At 40.1% G+C, this 25,863-nt stretch overlaps 1 long non-coding RNA gene across 2 annotated transcripts in view; it reads left to right on the plus strand.

Annotated features, from left to right (window-relative positions):
- Window positions 1–23,424, plus strand: part of LOC117817711 — a 32,817-nt gene extending 9,393 nt beyond the window's left edge. For both annotated transcript variants that reach the window (XR_004632183.1, XR_004632184.1), the window contains 3 exons: window positions 800–851; window positions 19,848–19,909; window positions 21,215–23,424. This is a non-coding gene — a long non-coding RNA (uncharacterized LOC117817711). The remainder of the gene's footprint in view (window positions 1–799; window positions 852–19,847; window positions 19,910–21,214) is intronic.
- The last annotated feature ends 2,439 nt before the right edge of the window (window positions 23,425–25,863 follow it).

Here is a 25,863-nt window from a genome sequence, read left to right on the forward strand (position 1 = left end):
CTTTTGAATTAATATAGGTTACAACCTGTTTCACCAGGCAGTCACCAAACCTGCCTGCCTGTCATTTGCTGCTGAGTTCTCTGTTTAGCAAACCTAAGTTAGCTTTTATCCTTCTACTTGAAACTGGATTGATGGAGTGGTCAGACTAAACCAAAACAGGAAGGCTATGGGCCTGAGGGGAACAGTGGTGCCAATTGGAGAATATTTTTGGAAACACACCTCTCCTACTGCATGCAGTAATCTTCTCCATTCACATGTGTTAATAGGGCTACACTATTTCAATCTTTAACTAAGTAAACAGCTCAAACTTCATCCATCTTTCTTCATAAACCAGATTTGTTCCAGCAGTCTGTAAATCATAAGCCGGTCACAGTCAACAGGTGTCAGTGATCCATTCATGCTGCAGGTGCACTGCACTGTTGGATTGGCATGGAGGACTTTGAGGCAAACCAGATGTTGTCAAACTATCAAATGAAACCCCACTGTTGCCTTAAATATGTGAACTTCAGTGACAATGGCATGAGTGGGGAAAAAAAAGTGGTGAATCTTCAGCTTTAGCTTTAATGTGTCAAATACTACAGAGAGCCAGGCCAGTGAGCAGTTTAGCGAAAAGCAATTTATAGACGGCAAATGGTATGTCTTCCTGGCTGTCTCATTTGACGTGGGGTGCACAAGAGCAAACTAACTGAAGTACTGGCATCATCTCCAGACACTACTCCTTATTTGTCACCTGTCTCACCTCTCCAGATGTTCACAAGAGCCCCACTGATGTGCACTCTCTCTCTTCTTCTCTCTCCAGTCTACTTCAAGAAGACGATGGAATCGGTGCCGTGCCTGAAGTTGACTCCCAAGTATGTTTCATGGGTACACAAACACACACATATACACACACACACACACACACACACACATAGATACATACACTTAGAGCATGAACGGACCGTATTCGATAGGCTTCTGACAGGCAGCAGGTGATGGTGCCAGGGCCAGCTGCTCCTGCCCCACCTCTGCTCAGCTGTCCGAGCCCAGAGCAGCCTTTGAACAGCCTATTACCCCGACACAGCACCGGGGGAAAGCAATCAGCTCCAGAGGTTCACCGCTCTAACACCAGATGGTGTGGGAGATGAATCGAGCATTATATTAGTGCTGGATAATTCCTCAGATGAAGCTAATTAAAAAGAAAATAAGTGCTATCCTCCCTCTTCTTACCTCCTTTGCAATCCCAATGAAAACTCTGCTGACACTCTTTCACTTCATGGAAAAAAAAAAGAGAAACAGCCTTATTTGAGGTTACTCTGTTGTTACTTCTAATGTCAAGAAATGAAAAGTTTCTTTATAGAAAGAGATAGCCTGTGTTTAAAAAACACCTGTTCTTCAGAAAAATGATTGACGGCACAATCTGATGCTGGTTTTTCAGACCATCAAGGGGTACTTTTAACAGAGTAGATCCACTCTACAGCCTGGATTTGCTACAGATATTTTAATTGAATGAAAAAAATAAGATCTTAATCTGATGATATTGTCAGTTATGGTATCCACAAGTTTCAAATACATTTAGACTTAAAGCTCAAAAGCGTGTGGATTATATAGAGACACTGCAGGAAAGATTTAATTGTATTTGAAAACACAACATTTCTTCAGAAATAGGGACACTTTCTACAACCTTTTAATAGTTCAAATTTAAAATTTTCCTCCTTTTTGTAATTTTTGTTACTCACAGAGCATGTCAAAGGCACCTATTATAGATCAGAATAGAGCCTTTCTTACATGCCTCTTTCTTATTTAAAAGCTCTGAATGTGATTCAAGTTAACGTGGACAGCCGTGAAATTAAGTTTTCTCTGCAATTGTTTGTAGTCGCACCTTGAAAAATACCTCTAAAAAGTCTGTCAAAAAGCTCAGTAAATATGGTGCCTGCATTGCTTAAGCCCAGGCAGACAGAGACGTGTGACCCCAGAATGTGAATCTCGGTTAGCTTTAAAGGATTTAGGTAAACTCTGAAACAGTGCTTATTGCTCTCTTATCCACTTTTGTGTTAATGAAAAGCATGTCCTGAATCTGTCAGGGGAGATTAGGTGAATATCATTACTATTGTCCTTTTGCCAATGTAGATTCACTGTATCCGCAGGGATTATAGTCCAACCCATCTGATGTGTATTACCTCTCTCTGTCAAGGAAACTTGAAAAAAGGTGAGCAGATGATAAGGACTAGAAATCATGTATGACAGGAAATTCAGTCTACATCATATTCAGAGAGGTAGATCTCATTTAACCACAGCAATGAGATCCATTGTGTACCATTCAAGGGACTGAAGGTCAGATGAAAGAAGGGGTTTTGACCTTTTTGCATCCAATAGTAGTCATGTTAAAAAGAAAGGGACTTTAGTGTGGGGTTGCCCCACAAATAGTGGATCTAACCAATAAAAAAGCTTGTTTTCCAAGTTTTGATGGTGGGTTAGTTGCAGATCTTACTCATCAGATGGGAACTGTGCCATGTTTGTGTATGTATGTAAGACCTTCTGTAGGTTAATTGACCTTTTAAGGAGAAGAAAGCAATGTCTTGTTGCTTAAAGGTCCCACAATGGTATTTTAGTTGTTTACATCAGACGCTTTTTGTTTTAATTTCAGTCACAAAAACCATCACAAATTCAGCCTCTGTGGAAGATCTAAAGCCCCTCCATTTCTAACCTTATTGTCCATGCAGTGATCTGACTTGACTGGGATTGTAGACAATGAGGCTCTGTTGCTGATTGGCTGCCTTAAAATTGTCTGAAGGGTGGGGCGGGGGTGCAAAACAATGCAGAGACCAATGCAGAGCAGAAAAATAAGTGGAAAACTCTGCCTAAGGACCAATCAATTTGCTTGATCAGCTCTTAGCTAATCGTAAGGGGTCTAGGAAGAGAGACAAGTAGGACCCTTCACCAACCTGTGTGACTTTCCATATAAAAAATATGAATGAAAGTTATTGATTGAGCTTTTTCAACAACACCAGAGCCTTTAAGCTGTTGCACTTATGTGATATAAAACTATGTGTTCTTATTGCTTCAAATCTTGTCTTCCAATTCATTTTTATTATCACCATACCGTCGGGACTACTGCTGAAATATTGTGTATAAAACTGTGACACAAGCCAGAAGAATAATGGGGGCAAAAATTTGTCCCAGGGAATAAACAGGATTTATTTTAGTCAGATCTAATGTGCGGTAATGATGGGAAAGTGATAAAATGAGTTTTAATTTGCCCAGGGTCCAACATAACATATGGCCTGATGGCCCGGGCACCAGCTCCTCCCTGCGCTGCAGGGATTTGCATTTCTGTTACAACAGATCTACCTGCTTGAGAAATGTGTTCTATCTGATGACTCTGTAGTCTAAAGTCCAAGATGAGTAAGATCGATGACTGTAACTGTGACTCATGGTCAAACTGCAAAAACTTTGAACTCCTGACAAATGCTGCTAATTGTAGCTAAACTAATTTGATGATAAACATTACACTTCTGACAAACTCCTAACAATAAAATCCCCTCTCGTTAACTTCATATTTTTCTAGGACCATAGTTTACTCTGAGTAAGTATGGCAATCTACTGATAGCAGCCTTGTCCATATTTCAATCAGGAGAGACACAATTTGGATATTAAGGTTATTTATTACAACTGAATGAATGATGGAACTTGACAAAAATCTTTGGCATAAGGACTCTATGGGGATAATGTTATGAGCGTAGGATGCGTGAATTTGGCAGCTGAAGAAATCCCCCTAGAGTCCAGACACTGGTGGTGGTGGTAGATGGTCCAAGGAATTGAAGACTTGCAGAGACCAGGTGGAGATGGGGAGGTGGAGGGATGCGCACCATCAATGCAAGAAGGAACTAGCAGGAGAGAGAGACATATTTAAAAAGACAGCAGAGAGTTGATAGGCTGATGATAAGGGCGTGCCACCGAGCTTTTTAATGATGCCGCTGCTGATTAGCCAATGACAGCTCCGGAGCATGCAGCTGGAAGCGGGTGAGCTATTGAAGGAGGTAGAGAGAGTTAGACAACTGCCGTGATTGCTTTATAATCTTCCTGTCTGAACTTTCGCTAGAGCTACATTTTTAGTTGATCATATGTTACTTATATGCCCTGCTCAAGTGCTGTAGCATGCCCCTGAGTGCTACATTGAAATTGTTTCTTTCTTTCTTTTCTTTTCTTTCTTTCTTTTCTTTCTTTCTTTCTTTCTTTCTTTCTTTCTTTCTTTCTTTCTTTCTTCTTTCTTTCTTTCTTTCTTTCAAAGCAAAACTACAAAAGCACAATAATGTAGTAGGAGGTAGAATGCATTCGTGCTCATGCCTGTGTAAATCACTCCTGTCATTACAGCACCACTGGAGCAAAATCCAATGGCCTCGTAGAAGCTATGTTTCCTCAGTAGGTGGGCTACAGAAGCAATGCAGAGGCCTCTTTGCTTCTACATTCTCAGGGTTGCTAGGTTGGAGAAGACAAATGTGTTTTTCATTATATGTGACCTTCAAGACATAGCCAGGTGTGTGTTTGTGTTTGTGTGTGTCTTTTACTGAAGAGTAGATGTACATCAGTCAAAGTAAGGCATACTTTGTCAGTAAGTGTACATACACAGTTAAGTCAAGGTACAGTTATAGCTCGACTAGGCATTTTAATTGGACTACTTTCCATGTTCCGGTATACAAGCACCAGGCAAGTTACTGATGGACCTTCTTCTGGTTGACTTATCAAGTCACACCAAAACAAAACTGGTTGTATGTTGAATGATGAAAGCAGCTTTGCCATGTTGATAGCTTGGTCTTGTTTACTTCTTCTGTTGAGGTTTTGATTACTACCCAACTTCCTTCTACAGATTTATGCTGTTTCATTCCTGGCTCAAAGCCCACGGTGTGTGAACTGTGGGGCATGCACAGAATGCCTAGGCCAATTTGGGGCCGATTGAGGGTGTGTACATGCAAGAGAGAATCGATCCCCAACCACATTATCTAAGTTATTGCGATACGCGAATTCAGACAAACATGTTAACATGTATTTAAAAAATAACACAATGAATTGATTGAAAAAAAAAAATCAAACGTATTGTGTATGTTGTTGAGCTTTAGCAGCAGGAAGTGTCCAGAAGAGCTCAGAATCAATTTGATTTATTTAAAAAACTTGTGTTTGTAGTTTTCTCTGAGCAAGAACCAGCTGTTTCATGTTTTGTGAGGCCAATCATAAAATATTAGATTGATTTCCCCCCCTGATGTCAGACATCAGTTCTGTAGTACTCCCTGTGTGCTGGGCTCCCTTGGTTTGTCTATTGTGTGAAAAAGTTTCTTAACAGCAGCTCCTAAAAATAATGTGTGCAGACTTTTCCACTTGAAGTCTTTCAGCTGCTGTGGAAGTTCATTTCTCTGCAGCCCGACACCATGAAACAGACTCGGCATCAGTGTTCTCTTTAAATGTGCCCAAAATCCATATCAAGGCAAATTATTCGTATAAAGAGCCATGCCGTGTCGCAGCTTAACTCTCACATTGGGCACAACATCAGAAATATTTAAATCACTCATCTCTAGCTCCTGCCCCATAAGATATCAGGGGCAAAAAGCTCTTGGCCTTAATTCCAAGAAAATGAACAGGTTAACCTGCCAATGCCTGCAGATACCTTGAGGCTTTTACCATGGAAATTGCAACAACTGAATTATATTTTTGAATGTGTTGCATTAATTATATCTACAAAATTCTTCACATGAAACCACAAGCTAGACCATGCAGTAAATACATTTGAAGTTAATAATCTTTTTTTCATTATTTTTTTTCATTTTAAACTGATGAAAAAATGCTGTAACATTTCACATCCTTTTGAACTTGGTTCAGAAAAAAAGTCTGTCGTAAAAATTTAGATTGCAGACACACTAAAAGATTTACAATAGGATTAAAGCAATAGAAAGTTTTTTTTCCACAACCGGAGGTACCTTCTTTCCAGCAGCAGTAAATTATGTCACACGTTGGTTCAGAAGAGTGAATCCCAGTTATCAAAGGTCATACTGTGTAGTCCAACGCTTCCACTGCAGCCAAAGTAATGTTTAGAGTAGAGGGAATGTTCTCTGAACATGTTCAGCATTTGAAAAAAAGACCCAGCTGAGGATATCAGCCCTAAATAGAAAAAAGTTGAAGACATCCTGAAAATGCAAAGCAGCCAATTATGTAGTCTATGTAAGTTGTTGCTGGTTGAAAAACACATCACAGACATGTCAGTTGCTGTCTGTGAGCTGTTGTATCACATCGGCTTTATTTTAAGGCAAATGCTCAGTGGTCAGCAGTAGAAAGGATCCCACAAAAGAGCTAGTCCCACCCTTTTTTTGATATTCTCCAAAGCTTAACACTGCTATGTTTTCTTGTTTACTTCTCATTTAATTCAAATGGAACACTATAAAATAAAATCAAGCCCTCTGCTCTGTCATTTCCTCTTTAACCTACAGAAGAGCCAGACTATCTTACTGATCTATCACTTGCACTGCAGCATGAGTCTAAACACGGCACAGAGCTGAGTTTAGACTTATACAACAGGGAATTTAAAGAGTGAACACAGAGTTTTCTTACGAAGAATGTCTTCATGTTCCTGTCTATAGACTGCGGTTTGTTTTTCAACCAGTCAGGAGGAAGACAGCTTCAGAAAACTAAAAATAATATCTTATATTTCTTCAACCGTCCCTTCATTATTTCGCTTCACAAGTCTGAAACTACTGCCATACCAAGGGTCCCCAGCCTGGATCTTGTCGAGATAAGTTCAGTGCTTCAAACTTAGTCCAGAGCTTTGAAGAGAACTGAAGGCACAAATGAGAATGTCAGTGCCACAGGTTACAGGCTATCCCCCGAAGCTAAGATGCACTTAAAAATTCATAGAGTATCGATCCTTGCACTCGAGCGAAGTAAAATACCACGTTCAAAGGCAATATTGATGTATACAGTACCTGAAGTATGATGTTTCAGATATAAGTTCAGCAGAACGCATATTGTAGGACCAAGAGGAGGTCTGCTCAGGTCATAGCTATTACTCATGTGATGTGGCAGTCCTCTAATCTATGCTCTAAAGCTTTTTTGAAAAGACACAGGACAAAAGGGTAGCTGAGATACGAGGGCGATGGACACATACTTGTGTTTTTTAGTATGTTCAGCTACACTCTAAGCAAATACAACAAATATTGACAAGTATTAAATCAAAGACTGAAAATAATAGGCTTCCTCTTCGGAAAAAATAATTGCCATGTTTATGGAAATATAAATTCTCTTTTACTTGGATGTTAGAAAATCCTGTCAAGCTGCTCATTTGCTTCCCTCATCTCTGGGCCACAGCTTATCCATGTTAGGCAATAACAGTTAATCATGCAAATGGCATCAAGAGTGCCACTTTTTCCCCTCTCAGGTGACACTCAGTGCCCACACGGCACATGCATTCACATGAGCATGCACACATCCACACAAGAGTAACACAAGGGCAAACATGCAACTGTACACAATGGACAAACACCACACGGCTTTCCATACTGTCGTTGTTAGAAAGGATTCCATCATGCAGGAGCTGTCACAATGCATGAGTGGCGTACAATCAGAGGGAAGAAAGTAATCCATAAAATAACCATGCACTTGTCAAAGGTGTAATTTCCATTTCAAGATTTGATTGCAGTTTCTGAGAGAAGTAAATTGGAATACTGTTACATTTTTTTTCCTCAGTTTGATTTTCTCATCAGCGACTGCCTACCACATGACTTTGAGCATTTTTCTTGCAACACAAGCTGCCACTTCATTAACTATCTAATGTCTAATATTTGATCATGTGTTTGCATTTTTCACAGATGGATGTTTCGTATGTTTCACAGATGTGGGTTTTCATTGACCAACTCATTTAATGCCTACAATCTCAACACTTTGGCGTTGGTCAGAGACACAAGCAAATGTGCAGCTATAAATTAAGAACACACAAAAATAGTATATGCAAAATAGATATGAACATGGTGTAAACGTAACCTTGAAATGCTAATATTTTGCAAGTCTCAAGAGTTCCCCTGACAGATAGTCATAAGAATAGTTTGATGTTTATGTAAATCACATCTTGCTGACAGATGTAATGCTGTCTTTGGAAACGCAAACAAAGAAAAACGGGGAAGCACTGAAGAGCATGTCTATTGTTGCGACAGCTTGTGTCCCCAGCATCTGGCATCAAGCGGGAACAGCATGTCAACATTAATGAAATGTTACTTTTATTGATCTGCAGCATACAGCATATAAATATATGCTCCTTTAGAAACAGTAGGCACTCACATAGCACCCAGTAGCAAGTGTGAGCTCAGTTTGAGAAGTTTCTGAAGTTTTAGGTCTGCAAACTCAGAAGACAAGATTTCAGCCATACTGTACTACAATTTAAAAACAAATGTTCGGCGCACGGTTTAGGGAATAGATAATCTTAATGTCTTCCTCGCTATATTCCGGGGCTTTAAATTCCAATCAATGAAGTGAAATTAAAGACCATGTGAATGAGTTTCAGTGCGAGTCGACTGAGCGGACTTGTTAGTGGGAGCACGGGCACGGTGACAAGAGCGTGGCAGAGACTGCTCCCTCACTCTCCTCTCCCCATTTAATTTTCCAATCCACTTCCTCCACATAGTTAGGAGAAGTGAGTTTTGTTCTGGTTTGATACACCATCTAATGAGAGCTACTAAGAGCCTGTTGAAATCATTCCCTAATAACACATTCTGAAGGCTGCGAATGAGGAATATTTTCTTCCTCTATCTCTCCATTCAGGGTTTAATATATTCTCTCACTCACCTCTGTTCCATTTCCCTTCCTCCACTGTGTTTCTAAACTTTCATTAACTGTATTTCATGGAAAAAAAGAAGCTTTTGAACAATCATTACACTTTGATTTGATGTGATTTTAACAAGCAATGCTTTTGGTTTTTAACCTATGTGGTCACTGGCTCTGAGAAGACCCCTGAAAAAAGTCTTTGAGACGGTGCAAGACCAAAAAATTAGCCGTATAGTGAAACATTTTTATTCATAGATTCAAGTGTTGATGTAAGCGTAAATTCTTATCCCAGTTTGATCAGAACTTGGTCACACAACCGCCATGAAACGACTTATAAATGAATGTTCTGTACATGGAGGTGATGTTTCCTTTAAGTAATAAATTATTAAACACAATACATAAACTGATGCCCTATTTAACCGATTGCACATGACATCATATCTTGTCCAGCCTTAATCCATTCCACTTGCTGACATGCTACCCATGTTAAAAGAACAATGACCTGACCTGTTCTGCTATATGTTCTGCTTTCTATAACTCCTATGTGGTTTAAATGTTATCTGCTCCAGAGATAAAGAACCTTCCCCTCCACTTCCTCTGGCCAGGGGTATTAGTTACAGCTGAAACACTGGTTGGTATTCTGCTTTGAATCTTGGAATTGTGTCGGCACCTTGACGTTTGATTGGATCTGTGCAAATACATGTATATGCAAATTTTCCAGATATCACTTCTGGCTCGGGGTAAAACGGGAAACAGTGGTTGCATTCCAACGAGCCTCCTGCGTGGACTTTTCCCTCTCTTTCTCCAGAGAGTCGCATTTGGCGATCTATAAATTTCCAGCAAATCTCAGAGTCTGGGTGCCTTCCCTGACATTTCCACGCTCCCACACAGCATATTTTTAAGAAGGTAAAATCCATAATCTGTGTCAATGGTATCACACGGTGTATTTGCAGGGGGCCCTGTGCGCGATAAACTGGCCAAGGATTGCAGTACAGCGGCTCAGAGGAGGTAAAAATGTTTGTTCATACCTCTGTTGTCATACTTGCACCTCGGGGCCCACACCAGAGTTACTCATACCTCAGCTGAGACAATCCAATATTCTGCTTACTATACTACAAAGCAGTTCACGCATCAAGACTAAATGTAACCATATTTATAGAAATGACGCAATTGTTGGTGTACTGAATAGAAATTGTGCAGAAGGAGCTATAAAATATTAACATGGGAGGACAAATAAGATATAAATTTAGTCTATTATACATGTTACCTTTGATGGTACACATCAAGCTTACAAATTATTAGTCACAGCCACTCTGAGGCTTTTGTAGAAATCAACAACCTCTCTTCAAAATCATGCTGCTACTTTTCTGTATATCCAATCCTGAGAATCACTTTGGGATAAGAGTTAGGGATACAAAACATAAATATAGGGGAGAACAGGGTTGGTTGTCACACTTTTTACTGTTTTGATGATTGCTCATCATCAAAACATCTTTCAATAGTCATTCCTACATTAAATTGAAGCTTAAGGTGTTGGCTTGAAGTGTGTATCCCTCTCATTTTACAACTCATTGCAACAAAGAGGCAATCAACTATCAAAGACACTCTGACACATTGTGACAACCAACCCCATCACGGGGATGGTTGTCACACAATATGGGGTTGGTTGTCACACATTATGGGGTTGGTTGTCACAATGGTATTTCAATGGGAAAAATCTTTTAAAAAAGGCGAGAAGGCAGAAGTAAATTTGAAAGTTTAATTGCACTGACAAGTGATAGGCCTACATAACTTAATGCATTTTAACGTAACATGAGTAAGGAACATGAACAGGAAACACATCTTTAGGCCAGCCTATATAACAACATAAAGAACAAAACAAATAGGCTGAACAATAATGGGCTACTCAACTAGGCTACATGCAGTCACTGTCTGAGTTACAGTGATGGCAAATGTCGGGTCTGAGCACTCCAACTAATTTCACCATGCATGATTTTGCCAACATAGGCAGAATGTAGGCAGAGAATGTGACGACCAACCCCAACTGGAATTTTTTGCTAGCATCAAGGCTAACAACCATCTAACAACTACTGAGCTAGCTAATAAAAATCTAAACTTTAGCTTTCCCCTCACACTTTGTAAGGGTAACACTTGTTATGTTATAAACCCATTGTTTAAAAGCCTAGAAGAAAAATACTGAGGAGCTGAATATTTACAATTTGACATGAAAAACACAAAAGTCCTCTCACTTCAAGTTCAGCTGTCTTACTCCAGAGAAGACTATGTAGGTGAGCTCTGATCCTAATTCTGGAAATGTCCCTACCCCAATTTGAGATACAGTGCCCTCTGGTGGCGAGATATAACAAGTGTGACAACCAACCCCGTTCTCCCCCCATATATAGGTATACAATGTACCTTACAAATGATCAGACACATTTATTATTCCTTGGAAAAGACATTTTCTTAAAGGACCTGTGAGGAGTTTTGAACTGTCTGAGAAACAGACTGAAAATGATACTGATGCCTCTTTATGACCTTCAATAGCAAACAAGACCATCAGCAGCAACACTAACACTTTCTCTGTTGTCATTTTTAATGCCTGAAACCGCCCTTAGGGGGTAGGTGTCAGACCAGATGATGGACATATCACTTCAGAAACAGCCTTTATGTGACTGTTTTCATGGAAAAAAATCACATTGCCTGATAAAGTTGACTGTTAAAAGACAACAGGATGAGGTTATTGTTGAAAACACTACTTTTGCACGTATAGGACAAGAGATAAGAGTTATCACTTTGTCCACAAGGGGGCGCCAGAATCGATACAGAAACAAAAGTCCCTCACAGCAGCTTTAAGTTAGACTTCTAAACAGGTATCTAAATATACAAGATAGTATCCATGAGGTGCGTTTGTTAGACATCGTTAGAAATCTCCCTGCTGAGAATGAAAGAGAGGGCGATTGAGAGGATGAGAGAGTGTGCCATTACGCATGGAGGTCGAGAGACAAGAAACCAAAGCTACATGTGGACATCTGTCCTACTGTCCCTGAGTTTACCAGTGAGGTGCGTGAACAACGCTGCAGACTGGAGTCTCTGTTAGAAGAGCGATGCAGCTCCTAATAAACAGCTCCAACGTGCAATGAGTCAATGAGTCAGTGCATCACCAATATGATGAATGTAAGAGAGAGAGTACGGGTACTTGGCGCGGGTGTGAGATAGTTGGCCACAAGTGAATGATCCTCCCTAACGTTCAAATTATTTAATTAATAAAATAATTTGCGTTGCCAAAAGTATGATGGCGTCATTTAGAATGCCATCTGTCAGCACCCCCAACTGTGACTGACAGAGAGCGCAAATCTGGCACCACTCTGATTTGTTATATTTACCCATCCCACAAAAATTGAATGAGGCTATCTGATGTCCAAAGTTTACAATTAAGAGAGCAGTGAAGGCGCGTTCTTTATATACAAATCTCTTAAGTATTATTGCTTTGCATCTACATATCCCGTAACAGGGGGTAGTGTATGCCTACGTTTACACGTTTTGAAAGCAAACAAAGCCACAATGAACAGTCTCTCCATGGAGATGAACAACAATGATTATGTCAAGACCATGCATTACTATCTCATCGGTACCATCTTGTATATTCAGAAATGTATTTAGTCCAACGTGTTTCTTGCACCAAAATTGATAATCAAATAACAGTAAAATATGTCTGCAAAATAGGACATGGGAGCTAGTTGTTGTAGTGGCTAAACTAACATGTATTGAGACGGTCTGACCATAGACTGTATAATTGATAGACGTAGTATCCTTGATGTCACCCATCTGTTTCTGAAGTGCTGTATTGAATCCGATCGTTGGTGGGAACCATATTGGAAATACTGAACGCAACCTAAATAATGTTGAGCTTGTGTGAGGTAAAGAAACAGGCTTTGAGCATCCTCGCCAACAGCTACAATGTTCCTGCCTGTCTGTCAAGTCAGTCATGTCCTTAAATGGGCAAAACTCGTAATCTTAATATATTCTGAACTGTTGCATTATAAAAAAATTCACCCTAATGGAGAAAATTAGCTGTTCGGACCAAAGCTGTTTTTTGTACCAGGCTGTAAACATCTTTATTATTGCTGCAAAGATCGCCCTTTTTGAATGGGTGTGAATGTGGTTTCTGTTGTTTCTGCAGCCAGCCTCAAGCGGACACTCATTGAACTGCAGTTCTTCTGCATGGGCTTCATGTGTCATTGCGTATGGGATAGATGAGGTGCATCCCTGGGATATTGAGTGTACTGCGTTTTATATTTCAATGCATCATAGACGCAGGACATGTACCTAGCAATATCACTGCATACCGATATCAAAACAGATAACTCTAATACCCCTCTGCAATGTAATACTATTTGTATGACATGATGTGATCCTCAACTACCTCTGTTGCACTCATATATTTGTTGGCAGTATCTTTGCTGAAACTGTGTGCTGCATCAAATGATGATGTGTTGCATCACTCACTACACAGGAAGTGGAGTAGTGTAAATCACTGTGAGTAATTCAGTTGAATATTAAACATCTCAGTAATACTTCCACACCAGAGGCCCATTATTCTGTAATGATGTCTCCAAGTCTTCACATCCTGATCATTTGCGGAATTTGGATTTACACTCGTTGCTACTCTGACATTTATTCTTTCAGAGAAGAACAGATAATTGTATATGATGCCCACTAAAAAGCAGTTATGCTACCTTGCCTGTGGATCTTAGCATTCTGACAGTGGTAATCATTAGTCTTTCAGCCATCTTTGCAATTAATCTATCTTGACATGATAATTTGCGTCAGTTCTATTTGAGGTGTTTTTGTGAACCTTTGCTCAGCAGGACGGCTCGGTGGTGCGCGTCTGCAGAAGAAACAAGAGGCAGATGCATTTAGTGTTCTAGTCTGTCAACTCCACACAGGCTGTTAACACCCGAGATCAGAACAGAAAAGGGCTTCCAGGTTTTTGTTCATTGTGTCACCAAATTACACTTGACAAGCAGAGGGAAAAATGACTTGATTGATGAACAAAGTAATTCCCTACATGTAATTAATACACTACTAATGGCTATCCATTTGTCTTCCATACTGTGAGGTAAAAGCTAGAGGAAGGTGGGGAAACAAATTGTGATGAAGGCTCCAAACTGACCGCCCTGCGATGTGAAAGATTGGGTTTCCTTCGCGAGATTTCGTTACCTAATGGCCTGTCGGAAAGCCTTGGGGACGATGTAATGGACCATGTAATGGATAGAGAATTGCATTGATGGGTATGTGTTGACTTAACAATATTGATCTGCAGAATTTATATTGATAAATACAGAGACATTTTCAGAGTGAAACAGTAATGCTTTTAGTGTGAAACAAACAAACATAAAAACGCAAAGCTTTTGCATCAAAATAAAGTGATTAAGGATTCTTTCATAAAAACAAATGTGTGTTCTTTTGCTCACTTCACAATATTAGATCAAATTCAGGCTTACAGTGTTCCGCTATAAACACAATGGTTCATAGAACATCATACTATGCATTTCCATTCAGAAAACCAACATTTGTTTGTATATACCAAATACAAACAAAAAATAGAACAAAAAATAAATAGGATGCAACTTTGAGCAGTGATGCCCGAAAGGTCGGAAACCAATACAAAGAACGCCAAAAGCAAAATGATTGAAGGTGACATATCATGCAAAATCGACTTTTTTATGGTTCTCTACCTGAAATATGTTTCCCTGGCATGTCTACAAACCCCCCAAGAATGAAAAAAATCTATTCTGCCCCTGTTCTGATTTCTCCACCTTTCTGTAAATGTGTGCTGAAACGAGCCATTTCAGTTTTCAGTGTTTTTCATACGTCACAACGACATCCGGTCTGTAACGGAAGTCAGAGCTCCGAGCTTGTTCAGCCCATAGACTGTATAAAATACAACCCAACTCCTCCTCCGTTTTTCATTCCCTGCACACACGTGTGCTAACAAGGAGCTTAGGAGGGAGGCATGCTAGTTGTAGGCTGTCTTAATAAACACAAAGGTCGGTTTTACTCCCCACGTCTTCAAATTTGAAGATCTAGTGGATGATTTTTATTTTTCATGGAAAAGTGCTAGCGCTAGTTAGCATAGCCACATAGCTACATGTATGTCGCAGTGTACCAAGACACACGTCGACATAATGACAAATAAAACGATGAGAGAGGTCCTGCTGCAGGCGCCTCTCCGTCAGGATCAGATTCTGGATCAAATTCAGAGGGTTGAAGTAACGCGGGTCTGTGAGCAGCCGTGTATATTCAGCCAACATGTAAACATTAGATCAACGTGCTGGACAGCCGAGGACTTCCTGCGGGGGGTGTGGTCAGAGAGCTCATTCTCATTTAAAGGCACAGACACAGAAAACAGCCTGTTCTTAGCAGGGCTGAAAAAGAGGGGTTTACAGGCATGCCAAAATCTGATTTCAAAGTGTTTTTTGAGCAATAAACTTTAAAGACATGTTTTGGGGACCTCTTAGACCAATATATTTTGATGAAAAAGAGCATAATATGTCACCTTTAAAAATATATAAATACAAAATCAAAGTGAAAAAATAGAGCTAAACACTGTTTGATTTAGAGGACATATCCTGGGAGCACAGTTTAGTTATAACACTACGACGAGCTCTAAGCACCACATAGAAAACCAGAAAGACTTTTTGGCAAGGTCTTATGTTTAAACTTTTGAATTGGTGGAATTGCTCCATCGTCCACGATTAGACAGATGAGTTAGACGGATAAATATATAACAGGGGCACCTAATCGAACAATGTTAGCATGGTGTGATGGTACAGAGGTAGATAGAGAAGGAGAGGAGAGAGATTGTAATGGACGACACAGCATCCAGCATAGTATCATATCTCTGTGGATTAAATGCTCTGGGAAGCTGGCCCTGGAGTGTGCTTGTGCATATCATTAAGCCCCATGAAGAGGAGGAGGGCACGTTGGAGCTGCTGCCAGGCCAAGTGTATGGATCGGCCACGTCTCACAGCTGGCGCTCGCAAGACTCCAAAGGCAACCGTTTCTAAGAAGGATTGGGTTTTATAACTTGTATTTATATATTTTTTTCAGAGTAGTTGAGATGATAAACATTTCAGCTGGACAGAGGGGGAAAAATCAAAGTAGCCCTGCAGGACCCAGTGGTTGTGCGCGTGTGTGTGTGTGTGTGTGTGTGTGTGTCTGAGTGTGCATGTGTGGGTTGTTTGTAAGGGTCTGTGAGTGTTTGCACATGTACGCACATCCTTGTATGCCGTTCAGCTTGTGTGCGCTCCAAAGTGTATTTACCTGTGTGCGTTGGTGTGTGTGTGTGCACCCTGTGTGTCATTCTTCCGGAAGGTGGTTTTAAAACACACTATGTCAGATATTGGATGGCTACTGTATAATTTGACGGGTCTGTGCACAGAGGCCGGCTGTGGTATGAGTCATTGATTACACATCAGCTTAGTATGCTGCAGTGCAGACCCCTACATTGGTGGAGAGGCAACCTGAAGCCCCCAATCAATAGCTGCAGGCCTGTGAAGCTTCCATCAGGTCCGAAGTGAAGGACTCCCCATCTCTCCTCTGGGCCTGGGCCTAACCTTTTCCAAAGAGAGGTGATGAAGAAGCTCATCATTTCTAATGAGGAATTAGTGATCGGGCCAGAAGAAATGACTGTCAGCACTGCATCTAGGAGTCCAAAAGGTCTTGGAGACCGGGGAAGTGCCAAACAGTATTCATTAGGGACCCAGAGATTTTCTTGATTTGCTTTGAGCGGCAGAGAGCAGGGTTTAACAACTGGGCTGGGAAGCTTAATGATTAAATATATTTGTGTTCCCGTCATTACATTTTTTATGCAGGGTATTTAGAGAGAATGAATATTGCTTTAAGATAATCCAGTTGTCCTCTTTGCAAAGGGGAGAACAAAGCAATATCAGTACTTATGAAAGCTTTCTGTTTTTAGGGACCTATACTTTTATGACAGAACCTTCAAAGCACAAAGCACACACACTTGTTCTAAAATCAGAACCAATTCACCCTTTCTGAAGTCACGTGATACATTTCGAGTTTAAGAGATGAATCACTCCAATTGACAGAAACATATTCACAGCTAATTAAAAACGTAATTGCGTGCACTTTAGCCATTTAGAGGAAGATGAATGTGAAATCATTAGGCATCCTCAGAAAACCAGATGTTCATTAAATTATGTCTATACAAATGCCATTGTTCAATAGATTGCCAGAATATATGCTTACAGTAAAATGGGAGGTAATTCATCCCCTAAAGCTACTTAGTTGATCCAAGCCAGCAAAAATACCCCCTCATTGCAGCACAACATTAAAACCCAGAACCGGCATGACTGCTCAGTGTGATATTCTCCCTTTCTTTCACTTGTTCTATAGCTCATCTATTATTAAGACCCATTTAAGAATCTGAAATGAATTGTGAATGAATAAGAAGTCTGATTAATCTTAAGAGAGTAATCCAGCAGCCAAGCAATGTTGCTTTTTAATAAATAATGTCTGTAACCCAGTAATTCTTACAAGTGTAATCTGCTTTTGACGCGTGGTAATCACAACAGAGATAAGGCGACATTCTCCTTCGCCCGGCCTCAGACAAAGCCATCTCTGGAGAATGCAACAATCAAGCCTCAGTTTCTCTCTCTCTCTCTCTCTCTCTCTCTCTCTCTCTCTCTCTCTCTCTCTCTCTTTCTCTCTCTCAATTAGCCCCTGCTGTGCAATTCATTGGGTTTGCTGTAACAGCCCCCTAACAATACTTACCCGGGCTAGTCATTACTCAGTCCTACAAGACAAGAGACTGCTTTCTGCAGATTTAGAAGACACCATTTTACAGTATGATCAAAATTATCTATATCTGATGGCTCTCGCTGATGAGTATGAGACATAGAATTATCCAAATTCATCACAAGTAGCTGAAAATGGTTTATTTTCTTGTTAAAACCACCTACATGCTATTTATTTCTTGTACTTCTTGTGAAGTTAAGCTGTGTTGGCTACAAAACATAAAATCTTTGTTTTGGCATGCCAAGTGGCAGTGACAGGCTGGAAACAAAAATCCTCACAATGTCTTGCTCGGATTTCTTTTGCGTTTTGATTTTCTGGCTTTTTCAGATACTGGAAAAAAAAAAAAGTTGGACTTACTATCCTAGTTTGCACAAACTGTACTTCCCAAAGCGAGAAAATCAAAAGGCTCTGCTTCAGTGGAGAAATAAGAGATTTTTTACTGGTAGACACGGGGTCTTTGACCTCTGTAATATTATTCTTTTATCTTGCTCATATACATGAGTTCATTTTATGTACCCATTGACACCCCCTTTTTTGTGTTTTGACTATTATTATGACTCTGTCAGGCAGTCCAGGAAGCAAACTCACTGCCGTTTATATACCTAATAAAAGCTTTGCTGAGTAATTTCAATTTGTCTGAAGGCTTAACAACAGCCACTGCCTCTGCTTTTTACATTAGACAACTCTCTCACTGTGGATTGGACTAATGGAAAGTGTACTTTTTGCCTTTTTCCTTGGAAAGATGGAGGAAGGCAAAAAGTGTAAAAAAAAAAAAGGCAGGAGGCAGAGTAGGGAGTTCAATGTTAAGGGTGACAGATGGGACTGCAGTCCTAATTGGTGTTGAAACAGTACCCAGTTAATTAAATACAGATTTCTGCATCTTTTGCTCATACTATGATTAGTCTCAAATGACAGCCAAATCTTTCACTTTGTATTGGAACACCTTCCAGTACTCAAAAAATCTCTGGTGAATCTTTAAAAAATGATATTTGAAATGTTTAACAAAGCAGCCAGCTGAAAACTGCTCGGCTCCCTTATTGATATTTACAAACCTGCAATTCATTTTTCTGTTGCTGCTGTCAGAAGCCTAAATGTGTTGCCATCAAAAAGGATTCTGTGGGAGACAAGCTTAGACACCTTGCTCAAAGCAGCTGTATCTATCTTTCAGGCACTTCTCATGTGGAAACCAGATGGGGCCCTTTCAACAGCATTCACTAGGTGGCAGTCTAGTAACATCAAAGCTATGGGCTGTTGCTGGCCTACATGCATGCATACATCAAGACACAGAGATGAGCTGATAATATGGATTAACAAGAGTTGGCTGTTTTACAGCTGTATCAGAATATTTAATTTGATGTTTGGTTTGAAAAAAAAAAAACTTGACTTAAAAGAAGAAGTTTTCTACATACAGGATGCTACCAAGAATGGTAATCAGCTTCTCTCTCTCTTTTCAGTAGATCACTGTGCCTGTCAATGCAGTTGGATGAAGCTGGGAAGAGGGATGTGTTGGGAGGGTGGGGGGGGGGGGGCGTCTTTTTACTTTAAGGATCTGTAAGTTGTCCAAGCTGTGTTCTTTCCTCTGATACCTACCCACCTGAAACTGCTGTTCCTTCACTTCACTGAAGCAATTATAGAGAAGGACTTTGGGAGATCAATGAAATCCCCTTTAGATGAGAGAGCTGTACGGGCGTTTTGATCAATTCAAGATCAATTCCACTGTTTTGCCCGAACCTTGGCCGAATAAAAAGTGGGACTCCTGGTTGAAGAGTTGCACTAGCCAATAGCGATAACAACGTCTCTGTCGCCTGGCTGTTTTGTATGTGTTTTCTGGCTTGTGTGCCGCTACAGTATATTGTCTACACTGCGAGGCTTAGCTCACACCTGCTGGTCCCCTCCTCTCTCCCAGTTCGTTGTCTTCACATCTCCTCTCTTTCGAATGTGGAAAAGTGACAGGTGCTTGAATGCAATCTGAGTTGGCAACTCACATCAAAGCTCTCAGTAAATTCTAAAGAGGAGCTGAAAGTCGTCATTAAAGAGACTCTGCATGGCTAAATCTGACAAGACTAAGCACTGAGTGTAATTGAGATGGCAGGAGATTGAGTGATAGAATAGCTTTAATTTCTCCTGAAATTCACTGTCATTGTACAGTATGTTCATTGTCAGAAAATACCGTCCGCACCTTTTTTTATGGATCCCCATGATGCATCTCATTGGTCTTGATTTATTGTATCACATTTCCATTTCAGGAGTAAAAGCTGCTCTCAGCTCCTGTGTTTCTAGGAGGCTCCTCGCAACAGCTCCACATACAGTAAGTGTTAGGAAATTGTGGCTCCATTTACAAATTATTGTAGAATTTACTGAATAACATCTGTGCTATGGAGAAAGAATGGTTATAATTTTACTAGCTTTAAGATAATTACAGAGAAATGCATAAAAAGATCTACAGCCTGTTGGTCTAGGCATATCTCTAGTTACTAAGAAATATTTATAACAGTGCCAGAATTTCATCAGGGCAAATATAGGCCAAATCAATGTTTTTTCAATTAGAGAGGATGGGGCTGTCTTCTCTAATGCAGCCTCGCTTTGTGATGAGCCTGATAAAGTGGGTGTCTTTTTACATTAAAAAACGCCTTATGCAGCTTAAAAAATATCGACAACTACTGCAGGACTTTTTTTGCCAACTGAACACTGCTTTGTTAGCTGACAAAACGTATTTGCTCAATCCTTGTTTTCCCCCTCCCATTAGATGCACATTTCTCTCCTTTCCCTTACATTTTTAACCCCGTGGACATGTGAAGCTCTGTGCTCTTCACTGAGTTAACATAACAAGTGGGAATGATGATTTCATGCACTTGAAATACAAACTCTGCTCTGATCACCACACAGACACACAGATTCGCCTCTTCTCCTGTACACACAGGGAGCAGAGGCAATATTTGTAGAGTCAAGCATCCTCATCCTGTACTTTGCACCAGAGCAAGTCAGGAGCTGTTAATACATTTTCTATGCTGCAATAGCTCTCCACAGCTTCATGGCAGTATATTTCCATCAGTTGAAAACAAGAAAAACACATCTGAGGCCTTTAATAATGTAGATGGAGAGCCACTTTGCCCCACCCGCACAATGCATCCAAAAATTAGTGTCAAAAGCATGCATCTTCTGAAATAGCTAAGCCGCCAAAGCAGACTGAAAAATAAATATGTCAACTGTATTGGCGTTCTGTATGAATAATGGATATTTTAATACATCAGCGTGTTGTATTGTATTGCAAAAGAGCCATATGAAATATACATCATCTAATTAGACAGTGTTCTCAGACGTGGCACAGCCTGTGCTTGATCAATATGTAATAAGATCTAGTATCAATTAGTGATGGTCGAGGGTGAAGATTTAGCAGCAGAAAAATGGCAACTCTAAAAGTAAGTAAAATGGCAATAAAATCAGTGCAGCTCCACGAATAAACAAATCACACAATAAACATCTAAAAGTACCATTTTGAAAGCAGAATATTGAAATCCCTAGATTTACTGCATCATTATGCTGCAGCTCAGCTATAACCACTCTATTGATCAAAGGAATTATGTCTGCTTGGTTTTCTATTTCACATCTACAGTGCATGAAGACTTTTCCATCAGTCGGGAGATAACAAGTGAAAAGGTGAGCCGGCGAGTGAGAGAAGACATGCTGGCATAGCAATAAATCTAGACATTGAAATGATTGGGTTTATTCAACCCCAGAGTTTTACATACAAAACACTTATTTATTTGTTCTGTAATTGTTGTAGAAGCACTAAATATATGACCTTTTTGAAAAAAACTAAACAAAACAGAAATTATATTTTTTTATAAAGGAAAAGAAACAGTGTCAACTTGTTAAGTCGGGTCAAATGAACAGTGTTATTGTAAGGGTTATTGATTCAATCCATACATGGGAAGTCAATACTTGCTCCTCAAATTGGGAGATCAAAGTTGAGTTATATGCACATCTATCAGTCTGCTCACAAGGTTCTCATACATGGTGATTGTAAAGCAAGATTGTGATTTGACCTGTTCCGTGGCGTGTAGTTGGTGGCAGGCAGCCTATCTGTAACACACTGCCAGTGTGTGTGTATGTCTGTGTGTGTTGAGGAAAGTCAGTGAAGCAAAGACAGAGCATGCACTTGAATGATTGAGGTTACCCGGGTGACCTCATAAACCAAAACCCGTGGCAGTCTCCCAAGGTGAACGCTGAATTATGCCGTCATTAAAGGACAGGCCCAGTTGCCAAGGTTAGTATGTAAAGTATAATCATCTTCCTCCCCCTTCTTCCAGTCACTCATTAGTCCCCCTCATGGGCCAACAGAGATTATACCTTGAACTTGCTTGACTATCACTATCTGCCCAGTGGGAATGATTCCGCTATGGGCCATTTGTATCCCCCTCCCACCACCTTGCCAAGCTAGCCAGGCCTACAAATTCTGCAGGTGTAGTGTCTGGATGTGCGTGAGAGTCATAGTGTACCTGAGTGTGTGTGTGTGTGTGTGTGTGTGTGTGTGTGTGTGTGTGTGTGTGTGTGTGTGTGTGTCTTGTCGTCCACACTCTGCACCCAGATCATCGAGTTTGTCCCATAAAAAATGAGGGATGCCTTGACTTACTGCCACATTATGCCCCAATTTATAAGAGAACCACTGGGAAGAAGCCCAGTGGCATTGTAACAATTTGTTAGAATTAGGACCATTTGTTTTGTCTCCCTGGGCACTCAGTGCTGATTCAAATCCGTTGCTTCCAAAACTGTCTCAGTCACCATTTTAAGTGCAACAATATCCCATAAATAAGTGCCTAACATAACTACATCCTTCATCTGCAAAGGGCTATCCATTGAAATTAAAGACAATCAAAATATATAATGCAATAAAGCACTATGGACACTTTGGGGCACTGCATCATATTAGTATGCATACAGGGCAGCCAAGTTTAATCAAACCCTGGAGAGCAACCAAAGGTTTAGTTTTTAGAAAAGTTATGTGATGCTAAAGTCAACCCTGATGTTTTTGGATTGATTTTCTTCTGTTTACCTGACTTTGACCACTCAGAAACAAGTCACAGCAAACACTTTGATTGAAGTTATAAAGTGCTCATTTTGCCTGGCAGTTCCTCTTTTAAAAAAAATATTCAAAGGCACTATGTGATGAGCTGTAATCTTGTTAAATATTGTGGCAGTTATATGAACAGATTGTTTATGTTTGCATGATGTGCAATGATGGACAATGTTCATCCACTTCCTCATTTACTCCAGCCAACTGACTACTATTGTTGGTATAGTAAGAGGGGTTTTCATTTCCAAACTGGCAGCAAAACTGTGCACACTTCAAGCATGCTTCTATTTGGTTGTACAGCTTCTGAAAGGTAACACATTCAGACTGGATTGATGTGTCTTATGTGAGTTACTCCGTCTTTATATTTAGTGATTATTATTTTTTGCTGCTTTGTGTGAATGATTTTATTACAAAAAAAGTAAGTGTTAGTGTTATATTCTTGGATTAAAGCATCAGAGGCTTTGTCAGCATATCTCAATCCCCTTAAGAGATTAAAGGATCGCTTTGTGTCTCTAAAGTTGGGAAAAAAAGGAGTGTGATCAAGATAACGGAGTTTTATGCTGGACAATGATAGAGATCCAAAGGGGAGAGAAGGAAAGGTGTGCCACGCGCTCTTATGAACACTAAGCGTCATGATCATCAAGTAGACTTTGTATTGTCAAATAATGCTTTGTTATTGTCTTTTTGAAAATACTGTCTTGTGATGTACTTTTCTTTCAAATGGATTAAAGCAAACTGACAAGCTGGAAGGCAAAGACTAGTCTTTTCATGGTGCCAGCAGCCTTTGATGCACTGGTTTTTGAATATAGTGCACAGTAATAGAAAAAATACACAGCACTACAGTATGTGAAGCTGGGGAGTATTAACCAGCTTTTCCACTTTTAAATAACGATAGAGGTGTAACACGTTTGTAGTTTAATGATCACTGGTAGGACCCTCTCTCCATCCAACGCCAGCAGCAACATCATCCCTCATTCACTGTATCTGTATCCAAAGCTTCATTCTGCAAGGTTTGACACAATTTTTTTTTAGCTGCAGCTGGCTAGCATCCTCCACAGTAACAACAGGTGCACAGTGCATTTTTGAGAGCATATTTCTAAACCCTTACCATTTGACTTCTGTATGTTTACAAAATGGAGGCAAGAAACCTTTTAACTCTCTGCCTCAATTCACCCCAGTGTTAATTTTGGCGGCTATTTTAGATTTAGTCTTTAGATGAAAATGCCTGTTAGTTTTAGGCACATTTTAGTCTTTTCAGCCCTTTAGAGTTTTTAGTTTTAGTGTAGTTTTAGTCAATGGAAACTCAAGACATTTTAGTCTTTGATTTTTGCCGAAACATCGTCACTCGTTAAATAATTCAAGTTGTTGATCAGATATTGTTATCAGGCATGTACCAAGTGTTAAAATCGTCAACACTCCTTTAACACTTTTACTAGTGTAATAAGTTAAATAATTCAGCCTGGCCCTGCTAAAAAGTCAAAAGAAAACATTCTTGATGTGACCACTGTGACTGTATTTAAATGCTCTTGATTCACAGGAAAATGCCATGAAAGGGCTGTATTGCACATTTACGACGGTCCTTGAATGCACCTCCTTGCGACAGGTGCACTGGACAGTCAGTCAGTTCACGGCACTCTGAAATGCATCTGCATCTTTGATGACAGGGAGTTGATCCAAACTTACTAAATGTGTCTGATTTTTCACCAAACTGGAATAAATCAATCTCTACACGCAGAGCTTTTTACAGTGAGAGCGGCAAAAAAGTCAAATATTAAACAGACGTCCCCCGGTTGTGTCTTGGCATGGAGGTGGGGAGAGCTGCTGTTCACACAGCACACCTGCTGCAGATAGTGACCAAATTAACACTGCGCCTGTCATAGGAATGCAGCACTTTTATCTTTAAAGATTAGACGCACAGCAGGGGGAAACATGGATTCTTAATGTCCTACGGTCTGCCACTAAAGTTTTCGTCTCGTCATTGTCTCGTCAACAAAATCAAAACATCTTTTCGTCAGAGTTTTTATTATCAGTGATGCACTTCAGCTCATCATAGTCTCGTTTCCGTCATGAAAAAATGAGTCGTTGACGAACATTTATTGTCATAATTTCGTTGACAAAATTAACACTGATTCACCCAGAGGAAAAATACATTTTACACACTTTACCACAACCACAACCGTAACAATAAGTAAAACATCCTCCTTTTCACTACAGATCTCAACTTTCAGTGGGACCATTACTTATTTAAAGGGCTACAACAATACACTGAATATCCTGCTTCATTACTTCACAAAGACTCAAATCTTTCTGTCCTTCTTTTCCCATTGAAAATGCAGCACACTGCAACAAATACTGACCAGCACATGCAATATGTTTTTTAGTAATGATTTTTGAGTAACAAAGCTGGTCTTCAGCTGTTGTGCTGAACTTAAAAGTTCCTCTGCACTCGGCAACGCTTTGAGCGCTCACCAGTGCATTAGCACTCTAAGACTCTTACACAACAAGTTCTTCACTCTCATCCTTTGATGCTAAGCACAGCCCTGAAGAAAGAAGCAGACATATGCAATAGGTAAATCTGATAAATCGACAGAGGAATCAACCACAAACCTCTGCACAGGCTGCACCAAGGCTTAATGCTTGAACATTTCTCTCAGAGTATGCACAAACAGCTGTAGGGGGATCCCTTTTTTGACATGGCACTCTCCCAGTACAGATTATGCAAGCTCTCTTCTACTGTCCATGTCATTCTTACTTACAGGGAGATGGAGTGCTACGGATGTGTTAGAGCTAAATGAAAGGCAAGAGGGATGAGTTCTCTTTCAGGCACCACTTAGATCTGTTCTCTTAAAAATGCTGCTCAGGTATACTGAAAGGTACACAAATCACTCTCTCTTTGCTGAGGTGAGCCCAAGTAGTAACACAGTCTTAAATGCCACTGACTTCAACAATGGGCCAAATGTGCTTAAATACTTCTTTTGTGTAGCTTTGAAGAATCAAAGGCAAACCACACCGAGGAAAGATGTGATCATCTGACAATCCTTGAACATTTTCTAAGTGCTTTACGACTGTACTGCCAACAGTAGATTGTTTAAACATGCAATTGAATTTGAACTGAAAGTTAAGAGTTGGATATGGGTGTACCAGCCATCTATCTGGAGGAAGCAACAAAAAGTTGCTCTGTTTTTTTG

This window comes from Notolabrus celidotus, chromosome 8 (assembly GCF_009762535.1).
Source record: "Notolabrus celidotus isolate fNotCel1 chromosome 8, fNotCel1.pri, whole genome shotgun sequence".
Classification (NCBI taxonomy): domain Eukaryota; kingdom Metazoa; phylum Chordata; class Actinopteri; order Labriformes; family Labridae; genus Notolabrus; species Notolabrus celidotus.